The 24,169-nt window shown below is 43.1% G+C and overlaps 1 protein-coding gene across 1 annotated transcript in view; it reads right to left on the bottom strand.

Moving 5' to 3' along the window:
• The window catches only part of AHNAK (AHNAK nucleoprotein), a 63,748-nt gene that overhangs the window by 27,009 nt on the left and 12,570 nt on the right, over positions 1 to 24,169 (bottom strand). The window lies entirely within an intron of this gene.

Here is a 24,169-nt window from a genome sequence, read left to right as displayed (position 1 = left end):
AAACACAGCCTATAAAAGGTAAGGTAGAAGCGGATTGGTTGGTGATTTATATCTCACAATTTTATCATCAAGCTTTGATACAGAGGCCCCTATATCCGAAATGTCCGTGAGACTCCCATTAGTACCCCAACCCCGACACACCTCGACAATTCTGCTACTTGAGGGAAGAGATAGGTTTAAAAAATATTTGCCCAGATTTTTCCTGTAAATTGTGTGCATTGTATATGTGCTGGCCAACTCCTTGTACCCTGAGGTTGTCATGTTATGTTACTTTCTTTTACATTCCTCATTTAAATATACCTTTATATAAACATTCTAGTACTATTGGCTAATAACTATTTAATACTGAAGGGATAGTCACTTTTCACATATTATAAAGGGAATGGTCAACCCCTATTGTATATAATAAGGATATTAGAAGACGGGGCCAAATGAGAGTTTAGATATGTGAAAGTTTAGCCGTAAACTCTCACACTTTTTAAACTCGGCCAATGTAATAGAGTCCAAGAACATGCAAACTCGTATGTTTATAGACTGAAAAAACTCACAATTTAAACGTCTAAACTTCCACCCTATTACATTTGGACCAAGGAGTCCAGTGATAATATATAAAATACATAAAGTAACTGCCCGTCACTACAGAAACCACATACATGTAAACACAGAATCTTAGTTCAGCTCCTTAGTGGAATAATTGCTTTTGTGGAAGTAATAGCACCGCTACACAACAATGAATTAGTGATAGCATTTGTGCTTCCAACACTTAACTTCACCAAGAATAATCAATACATATGCATGTGTGTGTGTGTGTATATATGTATGTATATATATATATATATATATATATATATATATATATATATATATATATATAGTTCCCACTAGGCTGTTTTAGCGGGGTGCCACGCCCTGCTCTATTTCTAAAGGGCAAAAAGCACCCTGCTCTCCGGTGCGGCCCCCCTCTGAAACCACACCCGCTAGCCGCAGTGTCCCGCGGGTGGGGAAAAACTGTGCTGTAGAGCTCAATGCTTGGGGGCAGCTCAGCATGTCCATAAGTGCCGGGCATGCCTCCAAGAGAGTCGAAAATGGGACACGTCTTAAAGATACGCCCCTTTTCCTTGGCCACACTCCCTTTTCGGGCACACAAGCAGATGTGCTCTCTCTATAATAAATATATATATATATATATACACACACACAAACTTTTTTTAACGTGTTGGACATCTAATAATATTATTATTTATACAATGCCAGCCACCAGTTCCGCAGAGCAAATATCCACACCAAATTCTGCCCCATTGGAGCTTACAGTCTAAATTATGTTCCGTATTAATAATGTTATATTAAGGTTTTAAATAAACTACCCTTACAGCTCAACCAATTATGGTCTAAAACACTACTGTACTGTTTATCCTAAGAATTAAATTGACAATAGATAAGCTCTGATAGAGAAGGCACTGTGCCAAGTGCACTGTGAAAAGTACATGGCTACAGCAATTATACTCTTCCCATCCTTGTTGCTACTCACACAATATGTGCACAAACACACAAACACGGCCCTGCCCTCATTTTTCAAACACAAATTATATTGAGAGACTGAGATGGGGCAAAGGAAAGAGTGTTTGGCAGAAACTTTATAGCAACTGCAAAAAACATAAAAATAAATGTTTAAAGTACATAGGGTTATTAAGAAAAGGGAAAACACTTGGTTTAGAAACAAAGCAGATTGTTGTGTTCTGAGAACAGAGAGGCTTTGAGGTGCAGGAATGCAGGGAGGCCATGCACAGACATGCAGAGGAGGCTGTGTGATCTAGTAGAGCTGGTTTATCCATGTATAAAGCCACATATACCTCTCCAATTACAGAAAAGCCAAGAAATGAGAGAGAGGATCTACCATAAACACGTCTGCAACATCTGCAGCTGATAAACTCCCCCGCCTCATCTCCCCCCCCCCCGCACTCTAATAGTAGGAAAATATTTCTCAGATTAAGAAACCCCTTTATAGCCCCCTTTCTAAGTACTAATAGTTGGCAAACACTGAACGGTTTTTATAAGTCACGTTTCCAGAAATCATATATTTTCAAAAGAATCGTTACCGTGACATTATTTAAGGCCAAAGCGGTATAAGAGCAACTTGCTTTCTCTGATCAATATATATTATTAAATTTTTACTTCAGTCACTGGCTGCACACTAATGTTCCAAATTCTGAAAAAAAAGCAATAGAGACCGGTCAGTGTCCCTCAATGGGTTACTGACACAGATCCTGCACATCACACAAAAATACCCTTCCCCAATATGCATTTGGTGAGCTCTGTTAACTTCACATACACACTAAATATATATATATATATATATATATATATATGTATATACATACATACACACACATACACACACACAGTCAGGTGCAAAAATATTGGGACATTGACAGAATTTTCATATTTTGGCCTCTATTCACCACCACAATGGCTTTGAAATGAAACAAACAAGATGTGCTTTAACTGCAGACTTTCAGATTTAATTTGAGGGTAATTATATCCAAATCAGGAGAACGGTGTAGGTTTTACAACGGTTTCTGTATGTGCCTCCCACTTTTTAAGGGGCCAAAAGTAATGGGACTATCAACTCAAAAGCTATTTCATGGACAGGTGTGGGCTATTCCCTCGTTATTTCATTATCAAATTAGCATATAAAAGGTCTGGAGTTGATTCTAGGTGTGACATTTGCATTGGGAATAAGTTGCTGTCGACTCTCAAAATGAGATCCAAAGAGCTGTTACTATCAGTGAAGCAAGCCATCATTAGGCTGAAAAATCAAAACAAACCCATCAGAGAGATAGCAAAACATTAGGTGTGGCCAAATCAACTGTTTGGAACATTCTTAAAAAGAAAGAACGCACCTGACAGCTCAGCAACACCAAAAGACCCGGAAGACCACGGAAAATAACTGTGGTGGATGACAGAAGAATTATTTCCCTGGTGAAGAAAAACCCCTTCACAACAGTTGGCCAAATCAAGAACACTCTCCAGGAGGTAGGTGTATATGTGTCAAAGTCAAGAATCAAGAGAAGACTTCACAAGAGTGAATATAGAGGGTTCACCACAAGATGTAAACCATTGGTGAGCCACAAAAACAGGAAGACCAGATTAGAGTTTGCCAAACAACATCTAAAAAAGCCATTACAGTTCTGGAACAACATCCTATGGACAGATGAGACCAAGATCAACTTGTACCAGAGTGATGGGAAGAGAAGAGTATGGAGAAGGAAAGGAACTGCTCATGATCCAAAACATACCACCTCATTAGCGAATCATGGTGGTGGTAGTGTCATGGCGTGGCATGTATGGCTGCCAATGGAACTGGTTCCCTTGTATTTATTGATGATGTCACTGCTGACAAAAGCAGCAGAATGAATTCTGAAGTGTTTTGGGCAATATTATATGCTCATATTCAGTCAAATGCTTCAGAACTCATTGGACTGCGCTTCACAGTGCAGATGGACAATGACTCGAAGCATACTGCAAAAGCAACCAAAGAGTTTTTTAAGGCTAAATAGTGGAATGTTATGCAATGGCCAAGTCAATCCCCTGACCTGAATCCGATTGAGCATGCATTTCACTTGATGAAGACAAAACTGAAGGGAAAATGCCCCAAGAACAAGCAGGAACTGAAGACATTTGCAGTAGAGACCTGGCAGAAATTCACCAGGGATGAAACCCAGCGTCTGGTGATGTCTATGCGTTCCAGACTTCAGGCTGTAATTGCCTGCAAAGGATTTGCAACAAAGTATTAAAAAGTGAAAGTTAGATTTAGGATTGTTTAGTTTGTCCCATTACTTTTGGCCCCTTAAAAAGTGGGAGGCACATATAGAAACCGTTGTAATTCCTACACCGTTCACCTGATTTGGATGTAATTACCCTCAAATTAAATCTGAAAGTCTGCAGTTAAAGCACATCTTGTTTGTTTAATTTCAAAGCTATTGTGGTGGTAAATAGAGGCCAAAATATGAAAATTCTGTCAATGTCCCAATATTTATGCACCTGACTGTATATATATATCATACCAACTCTTCCTGATTGTCAGGGAGACTCCCTGAAATAGTAGCAATCCCCCTGACTCCCTAGTCTAGCAATCTCCCTGATTGCACCTTACCCCAATTATGAATCTGATATATATAGAAAAAAAAACAGAGATATATACATGCAAATGGGTTCATTAGTACAATTTCCCTGCATTGGTGATAAGGCACAATGATCCATATGGCTACATGCATTTTCTGAAAAGTATCAGTGTGTTTTCATCAACATGTAGATCTAATTGCTTTGGGGCTCACTTATATTTGGGTGTAAATGATTGTCATGATGATACGCCTCTCAGATGTAGCTCTACATGTCCACTTTACCGCGCACTCATAGGTGCTGCTTTCACAATCACCCTGAAATGCTTTTTGCAAAAGTAGGTAAGTGTAGGCAAGTATATATATATCATCCTGATGATGGGGAGACTGTGGCCAAAACATTGACATGCAGTAAACACTGATTCTCTCACCTGAACAAAAGCCTCTGAGTGGCGCCTCTCTGCGTTGTGTGTGTATGTGTAATTATATTTTATATATATAATCATGCTTGCCTACTTTCTGGATTGTCCAGGAGCCTCCCTAATTTTTTGGAGTTCTCCCAGGCTGCTGAAAGAGCATGGCAGCCTGGGGTAGGACTATGGTAATAATATGCACCCTGGTGCTTCACAATTCAAAGTTGTCCAAAGCAAGCAGGGACAAACTGTTTAATTAAACAGTTCAAATGTCTTTATAATAATAGAAACTAGAAAAAAGAGGCTTCACTATCCCAGAAACTCATGTTTACATGTTATTACTCTTTGAAGACCACTAATAAAAAAATAAAAATTGTATATATACATACACACACACACTTCTATCTAGGCTGTTTCACAGGCTGACGTTGGCGCCTCCCACTGTGCTGCAGCGCCCTTGATACTCCCATATTACGCCCATAAGAAGAACTATCTCCGTGCGTGCGCTAAGACACCTCCCTGTCCAGGAATACCCACTACATTTTTAACTCCCTTTACCTTTCGTGCGTCTGAAAACGCAACTGCGACTCTGTATGGATACAATCAGGACGCATGAGTGGTACAAAAAAAAATTTGCTCCACTACGTCCGACATCGGCAGTGCGTTCACTTCCAAATCAGGCCCCAAGTCACTGTGATACACTCACTTTAACATGCGTCTCTACTGGAAGTCAAGAAATCAAGAACCTTTAAAGAGGGCCAGTATACCACAATGTATAGCACAATGTATGCCACAATTTCTTTGTTTTGTACATATTCAAATACGAGAATCAAATAAAAATTTTCCTTTGGTTTGTATTGAACCATTGTGTTCTATTAGAAACAAAATTCTGTTCCAGTTTTTACTGATATGAACAGGTTACAACAAAAGGCTGTTGCCTTCATTATTATCATTATTTAATTATACTGTATAGCACCACCACAATATGGAACGCTGTATATAGAATATTTCATATGTGTAACTCCCAGTGGACAAATTTGAAGTTTGAAGCATTTTCTGCACTAAATGTCAGCATAGTCTTTGGGGTGTATGTGGAGTTGCCCTAACCTTTAACTAGAAATACAGCAGTACTATGAGCTTAATGTACTTAAAGTAAAATTATAAGGAAATAGGAATTATTAAATACACCCACAACTTAAGAATTGTCATGTTTACGATTCCAATTTAGTAGTCATATTTTTTGGGCTTGCTGACCAGTCAGCAGTACTGTCTACACACGCCATATAGACATCCTCCAAATTAATTATGTTTTACCTGGGTGCAAGCACCTATCAAAGTAGCAAAGACTACTTGGAAACTCCATTTAAATAAAGGTAACTATTAGAAAAGGATAATGAAATATAAAGGAAAAGGTTGTGGCAGGTACAGCACTGAGTTGAAAAATGCTGGCATGGATTAGCAGCAACCAGAATTTTGTAATCATATACAGGTTTACTTCCAGAAGTAGTGGTGATGTGAAGACACAGAAGTGGGTAGCCTGTCACTTGCATAATACCTCCCACCAGTGCCGGAGCCTAAGTCAAGACAGGGAAAGCAGGGGGATGTTTGTGGTCATATCAAACCTCGGGGCATGATCACATCATGTGGAAGGGTCCCCTGACATCAAAACGGACTCCCACCAAAATAATGATGGATGGGAGGTATCTCAGGTATGGTATCCCGGGAGGTATGCCTTAGGACCAAATGAGAAAACACTATTGGGAAAGATTAAAATACAAACATTCTCTGTAAAGTGCTGTGTAAAACGTAAAATGTTGGTACATATTAAAAGGATAATAATAATCTATCCTGGCAAGAATTATGACAAAACAAAGAACCAAGTGGCAGTACTTCTCAGAAATGGAAAAGTTATGCCTAAACTCAACCGGTTCAAAGCAGGGTTTCATGCTGATTCCAATTTTACACTGGAGATAAATGTTCACAAACCCATAAATTCCATATATAGAACTTTACAATTCTTCAATAAAAAGCGCAGTGGAAATGACCATGTGGAAAATGGTTGGCACAAAAATACATCTACAAATGCCAAATTACAGGTTGATCCAAAATGAAGGAATATTTTCACAGTCACAGCTGTATGCAAGTATATAGTTTTCCATTATGCAATAAGGATAAAAAGGAACAATGAAGATTTATAATAAAAAGATGGCTTATGTCATATGCACATTTACATATATCACCATATAAATTATCGTAAAATAGCTACACAGCTTTATACACAACATTAAAACAAGTAGGCTAAAATGTGAAGAGCAACATAAAAAGGGAAGTAGCATTACCAGTAAGCCACCTTACAACACATGCATTTTTTATATTGTTATTTAATATGCAATGCCATTATAATGAATAGTATCAACTGAGAGCTCGAATGTACAATTAGTGGTGGATTGTGGTCTCTTGCTCATAAAGGGGGAGATGTACTAAGCCTTGGAGAGAGATAAAGTACCAACCAATCAGCTCCTAAATGTTATTTTTCAAACACAGCCTGTAAAATTACAGTTAGGAGCTGATTGGTTGGTACTTTATTAATACATCATGAATCCAGTGGCCCATACTTAGGGACTCCTCCTACTTTATAGACAGCTGGTAATGGGACCTAACTCTCCAGCCTACTTCATGGCACACTTGCTGTTTTTCTATCGCTCCCCTAAGGTAGAGGAGGACCAGGTGTGCGGCACAGATCATGTCACTGTGGCCAACTTTGCAGACAGTTTGAGGAGGACATCATCTATTGCTTTACTATACAGAGAATAGAGACACAGGGTGCCCAGATATATAAATGGTGTGGGAAGGAATGCAATCAGGCCTGCAAGAGTAGCCCCTTCCAGAGTGCGAAGAGGATCTGCAGCAAGAAAAATCAGTATAAATCATATACAGCATAAAACACAAGCCCTGCAGCCGCCTCTCCATGTTTTCTGCTTATACTTAATTGCACTGAAATGAAAAAGTATGTTGGATTTTTAGGTATTTTGTTATCTGTTTTCAGCTACGTGTCTCGTTCTAAGATACAATTAAATGACTGCATGCATGTCCATTTATGCTGGTATAAACACCATAAGTCCTAAATTGTACAAAATCATACAGGCAGTCGACTATTGATTAGATTTGTAGATTGTTTGCACACTTGTACATGCCACAAATTTGTCAGTGAAATAAATTTTCCTTGAAATGTAATTACGAGGGTCTATTTATAAAGGGACAGTGGGCTGTTAAAGTGGAGTGGATTGTGTAAGAGTCTTGCTCTGAATGTCATAGCTGGATTCCTGGTAATGTGAGAAGCAGAATGCTCCATGGAATGTTTTGACGCTATTTTCATCTTTGTCACATGTGTTAGGGCATAGGGGCAACAGGATCGTGTGTCTACGAGACATTCAAGGGACATCAAGTGTCACACAAAAGATGTTTCCCTCAGTCAGGCAGCATTGCACTTACTAGTAAGGGGCTACAGTGTCCCCAAACCTATCAGTGTCAGTAGCATATACAAATTCTAGTTGACAGCAATCTGGCACTTGGAGAGCTGAGAACTTAAATAGGCATACTTAGGAAAATTACCTAACACAGAGCATTTCACATTTATGTACAACACCAATAAATGTTATATATTTCTAACTCTTATTCTAGAGAGTAGTTTCAAGCTTACTAAGGGGGTCATTCAGACCCACTCGCAAGCGGCAGTACGCTCGCAAGTGGGTCGATGTTCCCCACTGCGCATGCGCACGACGAGGGGGCTCCGTCGTGCGCATGTGCGAGACCCGGACTGCGACAGCCAAGCTGTCGCTCCGGGTCTCGCACCAAAGGGGGCGTGCTGTCGATGGTGACTGACAGCACACCCCCTTTGGTGGACGTGCCGGGGGCGTGCCTGCCAGACGGAGGCGTTCCCATGGGAACGCCTACCGTCTGAAGCCGGCCCCACTGACATCACTAGTGATGTCAGTGGGAGTGATTTTGGCTCTGATAGAGCCAAAATCACTCCAGGGTTTGTGGCTGGGAAACCCTACCGCAGGGTTTCCGTCGCAAGTCCGATGGTCGCGATGGTCAAGACCATCGCGACCATCTTTTTGGACGCTCGTATATGCTGTGGGTGGTGACCCACAGCTATACGAGCGTCCAGGAGGACGCTCCATTTTAATGGAGGAGGGCCCTGATTCAGAGCGAGCGCTCTGGTCAGAGCGTCCGGCTCTGAATCAGGCCCTAAGTCCACTCTGTGTTTCAGTTGTACTTCATACTACTAAGCGGGTCCACTAGTGAGACTCTCTAAAAATAAGGATCTGTCTCCCAGTCAGTACTGTATACACATGCAGGCTGTGCCATCAACACACTACAGAGTAGAGTCCTCTCCATTGTAGTCATACCTCTCAGTCTCAACATGTCATATGAACATGTATACATACTTAAAGGGAATGTTGCCCTATGGGGCTTTTCGGAGCATACCCTGATAGAGTATGTGGTCATGTCGACATGAGAATGCCGGATCCAGTATCTCGACATGGTTGTAATGGTACCTAAACCATTTTAACCGTGTGGGCATTATAACTTTAAACATGCTGGTAAAGCGACATGTTTAAAGTTAATGTCTGGTTTAAATGCTTTAAGTAGCTTTACAACAATGTCAGGATAGTGGTGCCAGGATTGTGGTGTCGATATAGTAGGTGTCGACATAGTGACTATAATCATAACGTATGTATCTCCATGTTAGAGCTACCACCTTTGGACTAATACCGGTGGCAGATATTTGTAATAGCGATTAAAGAATCTGCAAAGAGATGGATGGGTAGATAGATAGATCGATAGATAGATAGATAGATAGATAGATAGAGGGGAATTCAATTAAACGCGATGTTGAATAGCCGCGGGAGGGAGCTCCCGCAGCTATTCAATACAACGCGCTGTTTGGGCGTGCTAAGGTTTTCTTCTCGCACCTCCCTGGGGATGCGAGGAGAAATTCAACGAAAGTGCTGGGCGCGCAGCTGTTTTTCTGCTTAGCACGGCACTAAGAGTCGCGCGCCCGGCACTTTGGTCAGAGAATGACGGTTAACGTGCCTTAACACCCTTGTTAAGGCGCGATAACCTGCATTCTCCGACCACACAGTGCACTGAATTGAATAGCTACGGGAGCTCGCTCCCGGCGCTATTCAATTCGCGTTGAATTGAATCGCCCCCATAGATAGATAAAGATATAGATATACACACAGTACTGTGCAAATGTTTTAGGCAGGTGTGTAAGAATGCTTTCATAAATAGAAGTGTTAGTTTCTCAATTAACAAAATGCAAAGTGAATGAACAGAAGAGAAATCTAAATAAAATCTGGTTTGACCACCCTTTTCCTTCAAAACAGCATCAATTCCTCTAGATATACTTCCACACAGTTTTTGAAGGAACTTGGCAGGGATGTTGCTTCAAACGGAATTGGTATGAAAGACCGGCGGCTGTACCCTATCCCTCCCCTTTCCCCCCCAACCCTCCCTTGGTGGTGGCTAGTGCCTAATCCTAACCTCTCCAGGGGGTGCCTAACCCTTACCTCCCCCCCTCGGAGGTGCCTAACCCTAGAGCAGTAACTAGACTTTTTGGTGCCTTGTGCCAGAGAAAGCATTGGAGCCCCCCCCGCCATTTTTAAAATAGTAACATAAGATAGCTATGGACCTTTTTTAAGGTGCACTAAGGGCCAGGGAAAAGATAGGAGAGGCAAGGAGATGCTGGGGATAAAAGAAGAGGAAGCTACAAGTGAGAATGATAATAAACATGAAAATTGACAGGCCCAAACAGCGTCCCCTGCCCCGCACTACCCTAGTTATGGCCCTGCCTAACCCTAACCTCCCCTCCCCGCACCCTATAACTAACCGTGCTGGGGGTGCCTAACCATAACCCCCCCCTCCCCACAGTCTAACCCTAACCTTAAATTTCCCCCCGCGGGTGCCTAAACCTAACCTCCCCCTTCCCCTGGGAAATGGACAATACTTACCCGTCCGGACGATTGGGATTCCAGTGGTTCGGGATGCCGGTATCCTGTTCTCCTTTGGGATATCGGCGTCAGCATTATGCCGGGCGGCGGGATTCCAGAGTCAGTATATCGACGGCCGGCATCCCAACTGCCGGCAATATAACTACATCCTGATCCAAACACCTTGGAGAACTAACCACAGATCTTCTGTGGATGTAGGCTTGCTCAAATCCTTCTGTCTCTTCATGTAATCCCAGACAATCTCGATGATGTTGAGATCAGGGCTCTGTGGGGGAAATATCATCACTTCCAGGACTCCTTGTTCTTTTTTACACAGAAAATAGTTCTTAATGACATTGGCTGTATGTTTGGGGTCATTGTCCTGCTGCAGAATAAATGTATAGCCAATCAGACGCCTCCCTGATGGTATTGTATAATGGGCAAGTACCTGCCTGTATTTCTCAGCATTGAGGACGCCATTAATTCTGACCAAATCCCCAAATCCATTTTTAAATGCAGCCCCAAACTTGCAAGGAACCTCCACCATGCTTCACTGTTGCCTGCCTTCTGTTACAGCCAAATATTTCAAATTTTGACTCATCAGTCCAGAGCACCTGCTGCCATTTTTCAGCACCCCAGTTCCTATGTTTTCATGCATAGTTGAGTCACTTGGCCTTGTTTCCATGTCGAAGGTATGGCTTTTTGGCTGCAATTCTTCCATGAAGACCACTTCTGGCCAGACTTCTCCGAACAGTAGATGGGTGTACCTGGGTCCCACTGGTTTCTGCCCGTTCTGAGCTGATGGCACTGCTGGACATCTTCCCATTTAGAAGGGAATCAAGCATGATTTGTCTTTCATCTGATGCACTAAGTTCCCTTGGCCGACCACTGCGTCTACCGTCCTTAACGTTGCATGGTTTGTTGTAATTCTTCAAAAGAGCTTGAACAGCACATCTTGAAACCTCAGTCTGCATTGAAATCTTTGCTTGGGAGAGACCTTGCTGATGCAGTATAACTACCTTGTGTCTTGTTGCTGTGCTCAGTTTTGCCGTGGTGCCGATGTATGACATGTGACTGTCATCCACAACCCAGGCTTGCCTACCCTCCCGATTTGGCCGGGAGCCTCCCGATTTTCGGGTGCCGCTCCCGGCCCCCCGGAAAGGCAGGCAAGCCTCCCGGCAGCCGGCAACCCTCCCGACCACCCCCAAGAATAAACGAAAAAACCCCGCAGCAGGGGGGCCGGTGACGCGATTCGCGTTGAATCGCGTCATCATGGCCCCGCCCCCTGGTTCACAATGCCAAAAATAATGGCATTGTGAAGAGGGGGCGGGGCTACGATGACGCGATCACGCAGCGCCACCCCGGCTCCGCCCCCAAAAGTGGCATCATGGCCGGGCACGCCCCCGCTGTTAGCTGACAATCAGCTCCCTCCCGGAAGGAGGGAACTGATTGTCGGCAAGTATGCCACAACCTCACCTTTGTAGCAGAGTTTGGCTGTTCCTCGTACAGTTTTAAGCCTCCTACACAGCTTTTTCTGTTTCAGTTAATTACTGTGTATGAAAATTTTGATCTGTATCACCTGTTTGGTATGATTGGTTAATCATACACCTGACTATAATCCTACAAAATCCCTGGCTTTGTGCAAGTGTACTTAGAAGAATTGATGCTGTTTTGAAGGCAATGGGTGGTCTGGTTGATTACAAAAGGAAGTATCCACAGTTTAGTTAGAAGGGATACAATTTACATACACCTGGATTCTGAGCTCTCAGTGTCACACACTATGTGCAAAGAGTGAGTCAGTTTGGCAGAAGAAGTAGCTGCTCAGACAATGGGCTCAGGAGATATGGTGTTCTGACTCACTTACAGCAACAAGTACACATTAATACTCATCAGTTGGTCTCTACCCACACAGCAGAGGGCCACACTCAACCACTCCCTCGTTTAACGAGTGGGACATTTCTCCTGCAGCTGCTTTGTAACTGCAAACACATGGAATAAGACTTGTTACTTCTCAACCACATCAGTACACCAGTCATGTCACCCTCCACTTGAGATAACCCATAAAGGTCACAGGAGCTGATTCACTTAGAGGCAATGTGCCGCTGAGCATCCTGCGTTGCTTGACTGCGCACATATCCAGCCATTTTGGTACCCTGAGCATCGCACTTTTAAAAGGGATAAAAGGAAAAACATGATTCTGGCAGCCATGTGCTGTTTTAGAATGGCACATCACGGCTAAGCCGTTCACACTATTGCCGCCAAATAGGCCAATGAGTTGGGCTTTCCACAAGTCTTTAATGACTTGTACTGGAAATTACCTATTAGTGAGTGAAATAGTGACTAATCTTTACACAAAATATGTATGCAAATATCCTTGTGCATCATCTGCGACTTTGTACCTGTTTAAAACTAATTCCTGTGCGGTTAAAGTCGCAGCCTGGCGTCTCTGCTACACTGAGTGGTGTTTAGCTGCGTCTGTGGTGTGAGTAAGATGCAAAATGTAAAGAAAAATATGGTACGTGCCATATGGTGTATAAGCGCTTGGTGTTAGTCTAATATGTGCGCTATATATATATATATATTTTTTTTTTTTTAACTTTTGAGGCATCCTTGTCTGCCACTAAAAAATAAACTGATTTTATACATCAGAGGGGAGGGTGTGGAAGCAGAATTTCTCACCCCCTTGCTCTGAGCCATGCAAACCACATTCCTGAGCTAGTGGTAGTGGAGCAGTAGCTCTAGGAAAGAAAACAACCCTGTCACAAGGGCAGGCTGGGGCCTGCATTTCCCACAAACAAAGCAATGCAAGCAGCTAATTGGTTAAATAAACTAGAAAACAGAGAAGCTTTCATTATACCACTAATTAATGTTAAATATTACATAGAGAATTATAGTGCCAGTGTAATGATAGTGTCTGGGGAGGTATGTTGCACATTCCTCTTTCAGACAGTTGCATTAATGCCTCGCATGTTCAGCAACCAGCAGGAGTGACAGAGCCAGGAGAATAGCTCTTCTCTGTGCTGCTATTAATAATAGATTATGGCTCTTGTAGACAGTAGCTTTAACATGACTAAAACTCTGATCCTGCAGCTTATATTGAGCAATACTGCAGTACACATGGGCCCAAAAACTGTGGCACTCAACATACCAAGCATGGCGATAATTATGCAGCATACGTGGGCCCCAAAACTATGAAACGCAATCAACATGGGCATAGCGGTAATCACATATGAAAAATAAGCATTATCGGACTGCATGTGCAGCCATCTTTAAGTAGCACTTACAAGTCACAAAACAAGTTGTAAGACCTGGCCTCTTAGCTGGAGAAATGCATGGTCATATCTTGGCCGTTTTGACCAAACTGAACAATGATCATTGTGCTGAACAGGATCATCCCATGTGTGGCCACAATAATGTGGCTCTAGGAGCCACCAATCTTTTGGTTGTTGTGCGGTAATTAGTTTATTTAGTAGCATTACACTTTTTCATAAAGACATCATTTAAGAGAAGCACAACAAACAATGGATGGTGCCATCTCTGCATAAGCCCAATGAGGAGCAAAGGACCTGATTCAGACCCGGAGGCTAAGAAGCGTTCGCTCGTAGCTGCCGTTGTGCGCACGCATCACAGTGTGCGTGTGCAAACCACTGAGAAAGATGGGGAAGTGTTCGCTCGCCGAGCATAGACAGCCCACCAGAGAGAGTGACAGGAGAAGCCGTTTGTGGGTGGTAACAGGGGCTGGCCACTAGAAACAGGGGAGTGCCGATGTGAACGCAGGTGTGCCTGACCGAAATAACCCCATTTTAGAGGCGTGCATAATTACAAGGCAGCGTCATTGTACACGTCAACTGGCTGTTTTTTACACTCAAGTGATCGCAGTGCTTGAGGTAGGGTATAGTCAACCTCAAGCGCTGCGTTCGATACCGATGGTAACCAATGTACCGATGCTTGCATACACTTCCTGGAGAGGACATGCATTAGTGGGCGTCTTAAGACAAGCTGGGGGGGGCGTCTGCATACACAAAGTGATCGCACGCCAAGACATAGAGGGCATGCTTATGCTTCGTCACTTAGTCGAATTTGCATATGCTGGGTGCGAAAGAACGCATCTAGCGAGCGGGTCTGAATGAGCTCCAAAGTTCCCAAATGAAGAAACCTGAAATGGTGGGTCACAAGCTCACTGATGAGAAGCAAATATGTTAAAGTTGATATTTTATTGTGTTTAAAGTAGGGATGTGCAGGCTCGGATAGGTTCGAGTTTGCACGTGGAGTTCGGATTTTTCCCTCCAAAAAAACGGAACTCAGAACGAGGCAAAACGTCATCTTACATGGACGAACATCATCATTCCTGGACAAAAGTCCAGGAATGATGATGTTCGTCCATGTAAGATGACGTTTTGCCTCTTTCTGAGTTCCGTTTTTTTGGAGGGAAAAATCCGAACTCCACGTGCAAACTCGAACCTATCCGAGCCTGCACATCCCTAGTTTAAAGTAAAGTTACAAACTAAACTGTTTTCATTGCATTGTCATTCATTGCATGTCAATGTAGCATGCTGAAACTGTCCCCTATCATTTTAATTAAATGGCAGATAAAAATGTAAGCTTTACTAAAGTTTACTTTTCAACCAATGAAGCTTGTTCTTCCCTATCAGAGACTGCTGCAATTCATAGGGTGAATTCTTAGCAAGCACCAACTTCACCAATTTTTCCCCGGCACCCATTACAGTAATTCTCAGGGATATATGCAGCCATACACCATGGGAATTGAGGGCCTGATTCAGAGCCGGACGCTCTGACCAGAGCGCTCGCTCTGAATCAGGGCCCTCCTACATGAAAATGAAGCGGCCTTATGGATGCTCGCATAGCTGTGGGTTACCACTCACAGCTATAGCGAGCGTCCATGATGATGGTCGCGATGGTCAAGACCATCGTGAACAACGATCTTGCGACGGAGACCCTGCGGTAGGGTCTCGCTGCCGCAAGCCCTGGAGTGATTTTAGCTCTATCGTATGGCAGCCACGCCCCTGGCACGCCCACCAAAGGGGGCGTGCTGTCACTCAACATCGACAGCACGCCCCTTTTGGTGCGAGACCCGGAGCGACGGAGAGCCCGTCGCTCGCCGGGTCTCGCGCATGCGCACGACGGAGCTCCCTCCGTTGTGCGCATGCGCAGTAGGGCAACATCGACCCGCTTGCGAGCGACCTGCGCTCGCGAGCGGGTCTGAATGACCCCCTGAGTTCCCCCATAGTTTTGATTCTACAGGAGAACTAAACATTCTAAGGGTGGGATGTACTAAGGACAGAAATGCAGTCAAACAACTGAAAATGCCATTTTCCGGGGTTTGACCGCATTTGTCATATGTAATAGGCCCCGGAATGCGATGCATTCCAGAGCTTCGACCTGGCACAGTAACGCCATCTTTAGAAGATGTTACCCAATAGAAGCCTATGGGCTTCTTTCCACATCCTGCACTGAGAGGGATCCAATCACATCCCTGCCAGGTTGCCCGCAGCACAAGCGTCATTCTGCGCATGCGCAGAAGGACAACAGAGGAGACTTCTGGGTCATAAACCTGTAAGTCCCTCTATTGCAAAGTACAGCTCCTAAAGCTGGGCACACACCGTTGAAACACTCAGCTGATCAAGTAAACACTCCAGATCAGCCGAGTACTGTGTCCCCAGCTTGACCCTCTGTGAGCCCTGTACACACTGTGCTAGAAATAGCGCTGTACGGGCTTTTATCGGATCGGTAGGTCGGCCCGATAACTATTAAACAGCATTCCTCAATATATGGAAATTGATATTATGGTAGCGTTTCTTAGTATTTGTTTATTGTAATTTTCAATTTGTTATTATTTTATGACATTAAGGGCCCCATTTACAAACGAAATATAACCCCTTTAGCACTCGCTAATGGCGTTATACCATCTTCCTGTATTTAGTAAACAGTGGTAATCTTAGATTACCGCTGTTTGTGCAGCATCACTCTCGCCATCTAAAAGAGCGATGCGGGCCCCATTGCCGGCAATGGAGACCCGGCGGTGCCTTTCCGGCTTCAACGAAGCCTTCCAGGCAGTGCCGGGTCTCCCTGTCATGCACATGCGCAGACGGACCGTCACGCATGCGCATGACACTGGAGCCCGTCGCTGGCAGCGTTAGGCTGCCAGCAACCCAGCTGAGGACTTCGACTTCGCGGGACCTCGCCGGACGGGTAAGTATTACTAAATACCAGTGGAATTTTCGTTTATATCACAGTGATACTAAACGAAAATTCCCGCTGGTATTTCCCTTCGTTTGTAAATGGGGCCCTATATGTCAATGCTTCAAAAAAAAATAAAATTGTTTAAAAAAAATAAAATGAAAAAAGCACATAAGATGCGACCTCCTGATCCCGATCATTGCAGGAGCGCTATTAATAAAAGAGAAATGTAATGGAACACTTTAAACTACACTACCTTTAGGGAATAATCAAATATGCCTCTCTAATTCAGAAACCTAGACTTCTGGGTTATACCATTACCCAGACCATCTATTCTCTTGAATTGAAGTCACTTACCAGGCAGTGGGTAAAAAACTCCAATGCCCTGCCTACTGGTTGCGCAATACAACATTGTGTGAATGGATGAACTAAGTATGGCATTAGAAGTCCACTTATAACTTTAGATATGTTGCAAAATCACAGTGGATAGTAATAAATACATTTAATGGTAAAACGTTTTGCAGATTTCTATCTCTCCTTATGTAATATGGATTTGCACCCGCAGAATAAGGGTGCCCTGAATCATCTTAATGTTTAGAACATATTTTCTCTCATCACACAAACTCCCTCACAACACACACATACACTTATGGTGTGTTTACAATGGATTAAGTGCCATTTCCGCATGTAACCAGGTCAAACATGGTGACAACAAAAAGTTTCACAGCCTGTGAGGTGTGACACATCTAGAAGAACACACACACACACAAATACATAGATACGTAGCCATACACAATAAAATATTCACCAATACACTAGAGACACAATCCTAGAAGCAGAGAATGAGATACACCCATACTTTTCACAAAGACAGACACACCCAAAGACAAACAGACTTATAAGAGCACGTAACATAGAATAGCCTGTAGAAACTGTGCTGTCCAGAGCTATATATGTGTGCACACAGCATCAGAGGAGCTCAGGGCGAGGGAAGGCTTCCTGACCCCTGGTGTGTAAGATGGAGGAGGGGATCTGGGAGTGTTCTGCTGTGTGACCAAGACTACAATCATTTCCAGATGTTATGAGAAGTACATACTGTTTCCTGATAAAATGCAGAGTTTAGACAAAAGTGGTGTATGCCATTAGTATATAACAACTGCTCTCACTGCACACCAAATCCTGCAGGCGTGCTTTAAAGAGCACAATTCTTTCTTTTAACAGACAGTAAATACCACTGAGGTACCCTAATACACTGTATGGATCCTCACAAACCTATACTACTGGTTACATTGCAGTAATTAATATCTCCCCAATCATTGTGGAAGCAGAGAATTTAGTCATTAAACAATTTCTTCCTGTGGCCGCACCCATGAACACAGCCTGCCAGCAGAGCAGCACTGCTCAGACCAGGCAGCTGAGTGACACATGGCAGCCTGTCCCTCTGCCAGCTCTATCTAAAAAGACCACAGAGAATAGTCATTAATTACATTTCAGGGAAGCCCCCCTTCCCCAAACATACAGTTAAGCTTATAAATTATTGTCACACGTGTGTGTAGTGAGCTGGAAGCTGTACTACAGTATAGAGCAGGGGATACCCAACCACGGTCCTCAAGGCACACTAACAGTCCAGGTTTTAGGAATAGCCATACTTGAGCACAAGTGACTTAATTAGTACCTCAGTTATTTTGATTAAACCATCTGTGCACAATCATGAATATCACTAAAACCAGGACTGTTAGTGTGCCTTGAGGACCGAGGTTGGGAATCACTGGTATAGAGGGTGCTGCTCTGTTTCATTGAAGCTTACAACTTTGTTAATTTGCAGCAAAAGTGAAAGGGGATGCCGTTAAATTACCGCCGCCCGGAATGCCGGCCGTTGGAATCATGACAGCGGAAGGCTGACCCGGGACTAAAGATAGACATCAAAATGCCAACGCCGAAATCCCGACACCCGGCATCCCTAACGAGGTAAGCCAGGGACAGTTAGCTTGTACCCGCAGGGGGGGAGGGTTAGGTTTAGACACCCCCGGGGGGGACCTAGGGTTAGGCTTGGGAAGGGAGGGGGGGGTGTTACGGTTAGGCCCCCCCAGGACAGTTAGGTTTAGGGTGCGGAAAGTGGTTGCTAGGCTTAGGTACCACTAGGAGGAGGTTAGGCACCCCTAAGTGAGGGTTAGGGTTGGGGGGAGAGGGGAGGTTTAGAGTACTTACTGGACGCTGTCGGGATATCCTCCCTGTGGGCTTCCGGTGTCGGTATGAAAACCAGTGGCTATTCAGCCGTCGGTATTTCATAACGATTCCAGGGAAAGTTCACTTTTATAAAACTATAAGAAGTTTTGGCCTACAACAGGCGGGCGCAGGAGCAGGGCTTCAGGTAAGTGTGTGTATATCTGTATCTGTAAGGGGCACTACTACTGAGGGCACTGTATAAGGGGCACTACTACTGAGGGCACTGTATAAGGGGCACTACTACTGAGGGCACTGTATAAAGGGACACTATATAAGGGGCACTACTACTGGGGGTACTGTATAAGGGGCACTGTATATTTATTTTTTATTTTATTACCAGTTATTTATATAGCACACACATATTCCGCAGCACTTTACAGGGAATATTTGGCCATTCACATCAGTCCCTGCCCCAGTGGAGCTTACAATTCCCTATCACATCCACACACACACTATGGTTAATTTTGTAAGAAGCCAATTAACCTACCAGTATATTTTTGGAGTGTGGGAGGAAACCGGAGCACCCGGAGGAAACCCACGCAAGCACAGGGTGAATATACAAACTCTACAGTTAGGGCCGTAGTGGGAATCAAACCCATGACCTCAGTGCTGTGAGGCAGTAATGCTAACCATTACACAGTTTGTGCTGCCCATATATAAGGTGCACTACTACTGGGGACACTGTATAAGGGGCACTACTACTGCGGGCATTAAGGTGCATATGGAATGGAAAGGAATGTCCCCAAAGTGACAAGAAATGGCAGCGTGTCATTTTGACACGCCCCCATTTTTCAGTGGCCACGCCCCTTTGTGAAATATGACCACTCCCATGTTTTTGACACACACAGTTGGGGGGGGGGGCGCCATTTCATCTTGTCCTGGCCCTTGTCTTGACCCTAGTTATGCCAATGATCAAGTGGTCAGAGCATTTTATGCACATCAGCAACACATAGTAACCATACCTGCAGGGGCGCTAAGGGGGAGGGGGAGCGGGTACTAATTATCCTGGCTCGGGTTTGCTAGAGGGGCCCGACGGGGTCCCGTGTCCGGCGCTGTCTCCCATCCCTCTTATCTCACAGCAGCCCAGGACACATTGCAGTGTGCTGGGCTGCAGTGGGAGACTGCTACCGGCTGCTCATGATCCCCCCCCCCCCTCCCCTCGGATTTGCACCAGGCTGAGGGGCTCACAGAGCCACTATGTTGTGCTGCAATATTTTTCTAAAGTTAATTTTCCCTAAGGGGCCACGCCCCTTTCCCCCGGAACAGCTCTCAACGCCTCTGCATACCAGGCAGCACGGATCATGTTATGGTTAGCATTGCTGCCTAGCACCACTGAGGTCTTGGATTTAACTATCACCACTGTGTGGAGTTTGTCTATTCTCCCAATGATTTTCTGGGTTTTCGGCTAAATATTCTCTGTAAAACGCTGGAGAATATGTGTGAGCTATATTAATTACTGGTAATAAATAAATATAGAAAGAGAATGGAAATTACACTCCACCTAGGTGAAAGGTATAGAGAATAGAGGCCAGGTGGCACTTAGGATTTACCAGAAATGGAAATATTTTTTAGATTCAAAATTATTGTTAAGTCCTCTGGGTGCTCTATCGTGCTCTCTTCTCTATTTTTTTATTTTATTTGTTTCCAGAGATCAAAGACAGTGATCGGCTTTGTGGGTTGCCGTTAACATGTATGAAAATATCATAACGTAACAGTGAAAGATGGCAGCAGCAGGAGGGATGGTGGGTTTGAGCACACACGGTTTCCTTTAACCTCCAAAATCAGCTGGACTTCTATCTCCTCTTCCCTGCCATGCCACACACGGATCACTTTCCTGTGCTAAGTGAATACAGATTGCTGGAATTACACAAGAGGGTGTGGACAGAGAGGGACACAAAAGCAGGGTCAATCACCCTTGTTTTCCCATTTCATGCATGGTTTTAAAGTGTATTGCTCTGTACCTGGAAATTAAGCTGTGGGTATATACAGGTTGAGTCTCTCATATCCAAAATGCTTGGGACCAGGGATATTTTGGATAACCGAATTTTGTATTATAAAGTATTTTGGAATATTTGCATATTATAATGAAATATTTTGGGAATGGGACCCCAAATATACACACAGAATGCATTTATGTGTTATATACACACAGCCTGCTGGTAATTTTATACAATATTTTTAATAAATTGTGCCTTAGACAAAGTTTGTGCACCATTGAAGCATCAAAAATCAAAGGTTTCATTATCTCAGTCATGCCAAAATAATTCCATATAACGGAATATTTGGATATGGGAGACTCAACAATTGTAATGGCACCTCTGAAAAGGAATACATATTTTGTACCATGCAATCCATACTATTTTGTTTCAAATTACATAGTTTATGAAATTAAATACTTTTGTAATGATTTATTATTTTTAGAAAAAGAAGGTGGGTAGTTTGACAGGGGCGGTACACCTGTCAAACCGTAACGCAGGTGTCCTAAGGAGAGCTCAGGGAGGACAGAAACCTCCCGTGGAGCAGAAGGGCTCACAACAGAGCATAGCCATATAATATAAATAGTAGGTGGCGGTTCAGGCAAAAATACATACACACTTTCAGACAGATCTGTGAGTGCTTAAGATCCCCCAGTATTTGTGCGGCTTCAGCCATTAACCATGTCTATGCATGGCAGTGAGCAGCACCCCCAATCACTATTAAATCTTGACCTTTATGCATACATACAAAATATGTTTACTTAAAAAGGATGCCAATATGTGTTTGGTACGCAAAGACACATAAGAGAGGATTTCCTGCCCCAAGAGCTACAGACTTTTGGGCATACAGTATTTAATAATGAGTGATATGCTTGTTACGCATCTTAAATTGGTGCTCCAACCAATCAGCTCCTAACTTTCATGTGTTTGGTTGGAGCACCATTTTAGATTCGTAACGAGTGATAACAAAAACTCACTCATGCCCTTACATGTATACGTTTATTTTGTGTATATAATATACATACCTAAAACCTCCTGTAGTGAAGAAAGTGCAGTAAAACTAAAGTGCAAGGGGCTGACATAAGGAGATGTGCAACACATAGAAATTAAACGGATATACCAATGGGCAGAGTAGGTGGTTCTATTCTGGCGGTTTCTGAGTTTGCATAACTATTCTCCTAACACAATGCCACATTTACTTGGTGCCGTGCACACAATGTACTGGGGTGCCATAATTTTATATAGATCACATATTTTACGGTTTGTTCCTAAAAGACACTTGCTCCTTTGCAGCGTTACAACAGTGGAAAACTGGTCCTGTAAATATATAACAATAACCAGAATAATAAAGTGAATGCTAATTGTGAAGCACAGATTTGCACACGTGCATTTTGTAATGTTGTGTACTTGTGCACAGCATACATATCTGGATGGTACAGGTCAGCAGGGTGTAAAGAGGGCGTGCTATTATTTGTACGAGTAAATACGCACAATTGAAAGAGATAAGCTATCAGGCGTATTTATCAGCACTGCTGTTGTATACACAAATCTTACCCCCCCCCCCCCCCCCATCTGCTCTTTCACACCTCTTCCAGTATAACTTCCTTCTGCGCAGAACACATGTGCCACCAATACCTTGCTATTACTCCAGCGTCACTCGTCTAGGGTTTAAAATCACCTTTTTTTTTTATTTGTCATCGTTCAGAAAAGGGTTTTTACTATGACACAATTGGTTACTTTGCCTTTCATAGCTGTGGTTGAAAATATTAAGAATAATAATAATAGTAATAATCACAAACTACAGACAATTGCAATACAGCTATAGATTCTCCTAGACATTGTAAACAATTCCCAAAACAATAGTTTGTAGAGAACTTGACCAATCTTAAACTGGGTACACATTAGACGATATGCAAATGTGTACCCACTATGTCGGCCCATGCGCGCTCCCGTGGGGTCGTTCATGGCATCGGCAGATCTGCAGTACATGCTGCTCAATCTGTTAATGTGATGAATGACCCCATGCAGTTGGATGCGGCTGGAGAACGACATATCGAGGGGTCGTTCACCAGATCATGCAGTGTGTACGGACCGCACGATATGTCGTCCGTCGCATCATGAATCGTCTGATGTGTACCCACCTTTACTTTATACAGGCAGGATATGGTTAATAAAAATAAAACATAAATCAGTCCTGCTCTTGTCAGTCTATCTTTTAGGATGAGGGTTTTTTTATATTCTTCAGGGGAATGTTTGTATAGGTGTTACTGTGGACTGCAAACTGTTTTCTGTGTGCATTTTGCTCTTATTACTAGGACATATTGATTATGTGTAAATAAAGTTAGTTTAATTACCATTCTGTTCATGAAGAGACAAAATGGACTCCATTTTGAAGGACAAGAAATGGTAAAGGAAGATGGGTTACACATGTTGTGACAGCTGTATGACATCAATATTTAGGCCAAAAGGTATAAAACAAGGCATTTATATCACATTCTGGAAGTACACATAACTATAAGGCCAATCTGCTGAGTTTACCTATCCAAAATATACAAGAAACAGGGACACAATTTGCTGACATATCTAATCTACATTAGGGATACAAAATGCATATGCAGTCTTGTTACCTCCTGAAATATTATGTGCTGCACCGTAAGTCTAGAGGGGCAGGGTATTTTGTCTAAAAACAAGGGGCAATTAGGATGTAAATACTAACATAATAAATACATAGGGCTGCTTTGTTCATCCTATACTGAGAGTTGTAAAGTTTGCTAATAATACATATAATACAGAGTACAAGGCAGAGTTTGTGTCCTAAAAACAACGTGACTTTAATAATGACATTTAAAAGAAAACTTTAAATTGGTTCTAAATTGCATTAACCCCCTTGTTGCAAAAGGGGCCTCAAAGTATATCCGATCTGGAACCAGTCTGTGGAATACACTACCACATTCTGACTGACTTACTAAAATCCTAAACTATTTTCCAAGAACTACGTATATCCCATAAGACTCATATGAGAAACAGCCAACTTTACTTCTGGATGGATTTTCTTTTGTGCTGGAGAAGATGGCCATATACAGATGTGTCCACACACATCTAGCCTTCTTGCGCGGTAAACAGCCCTTCTAGTTGCACATGCCGTGGCGTGACTCAGTAGCACTGAGCATCTTTTTTACCTTCCAATTCGTCTTATTCGCATAATGATGTGAACAGTACGCACAAGCAGCTTCTTATAT

This window comes from Taudactylus pleione, unplaced genomic scaffold, assembly GCF_031769625.1.
Source record: "Taudactylus pleione unplaced genomic scaffold, aTauple2 ptg000085l, whole genome shotgun sequence".
NCBI lineage: Eukaryota > Metazoa > Chordata > Amphibia > Anura > Myobatrachidae > Taudactylus > Taudactylus pleione.
Note: the sequence above shows the minus strand (reverse complement) of the source record. Positions and strands in the feature narration are given on the sequence as shown.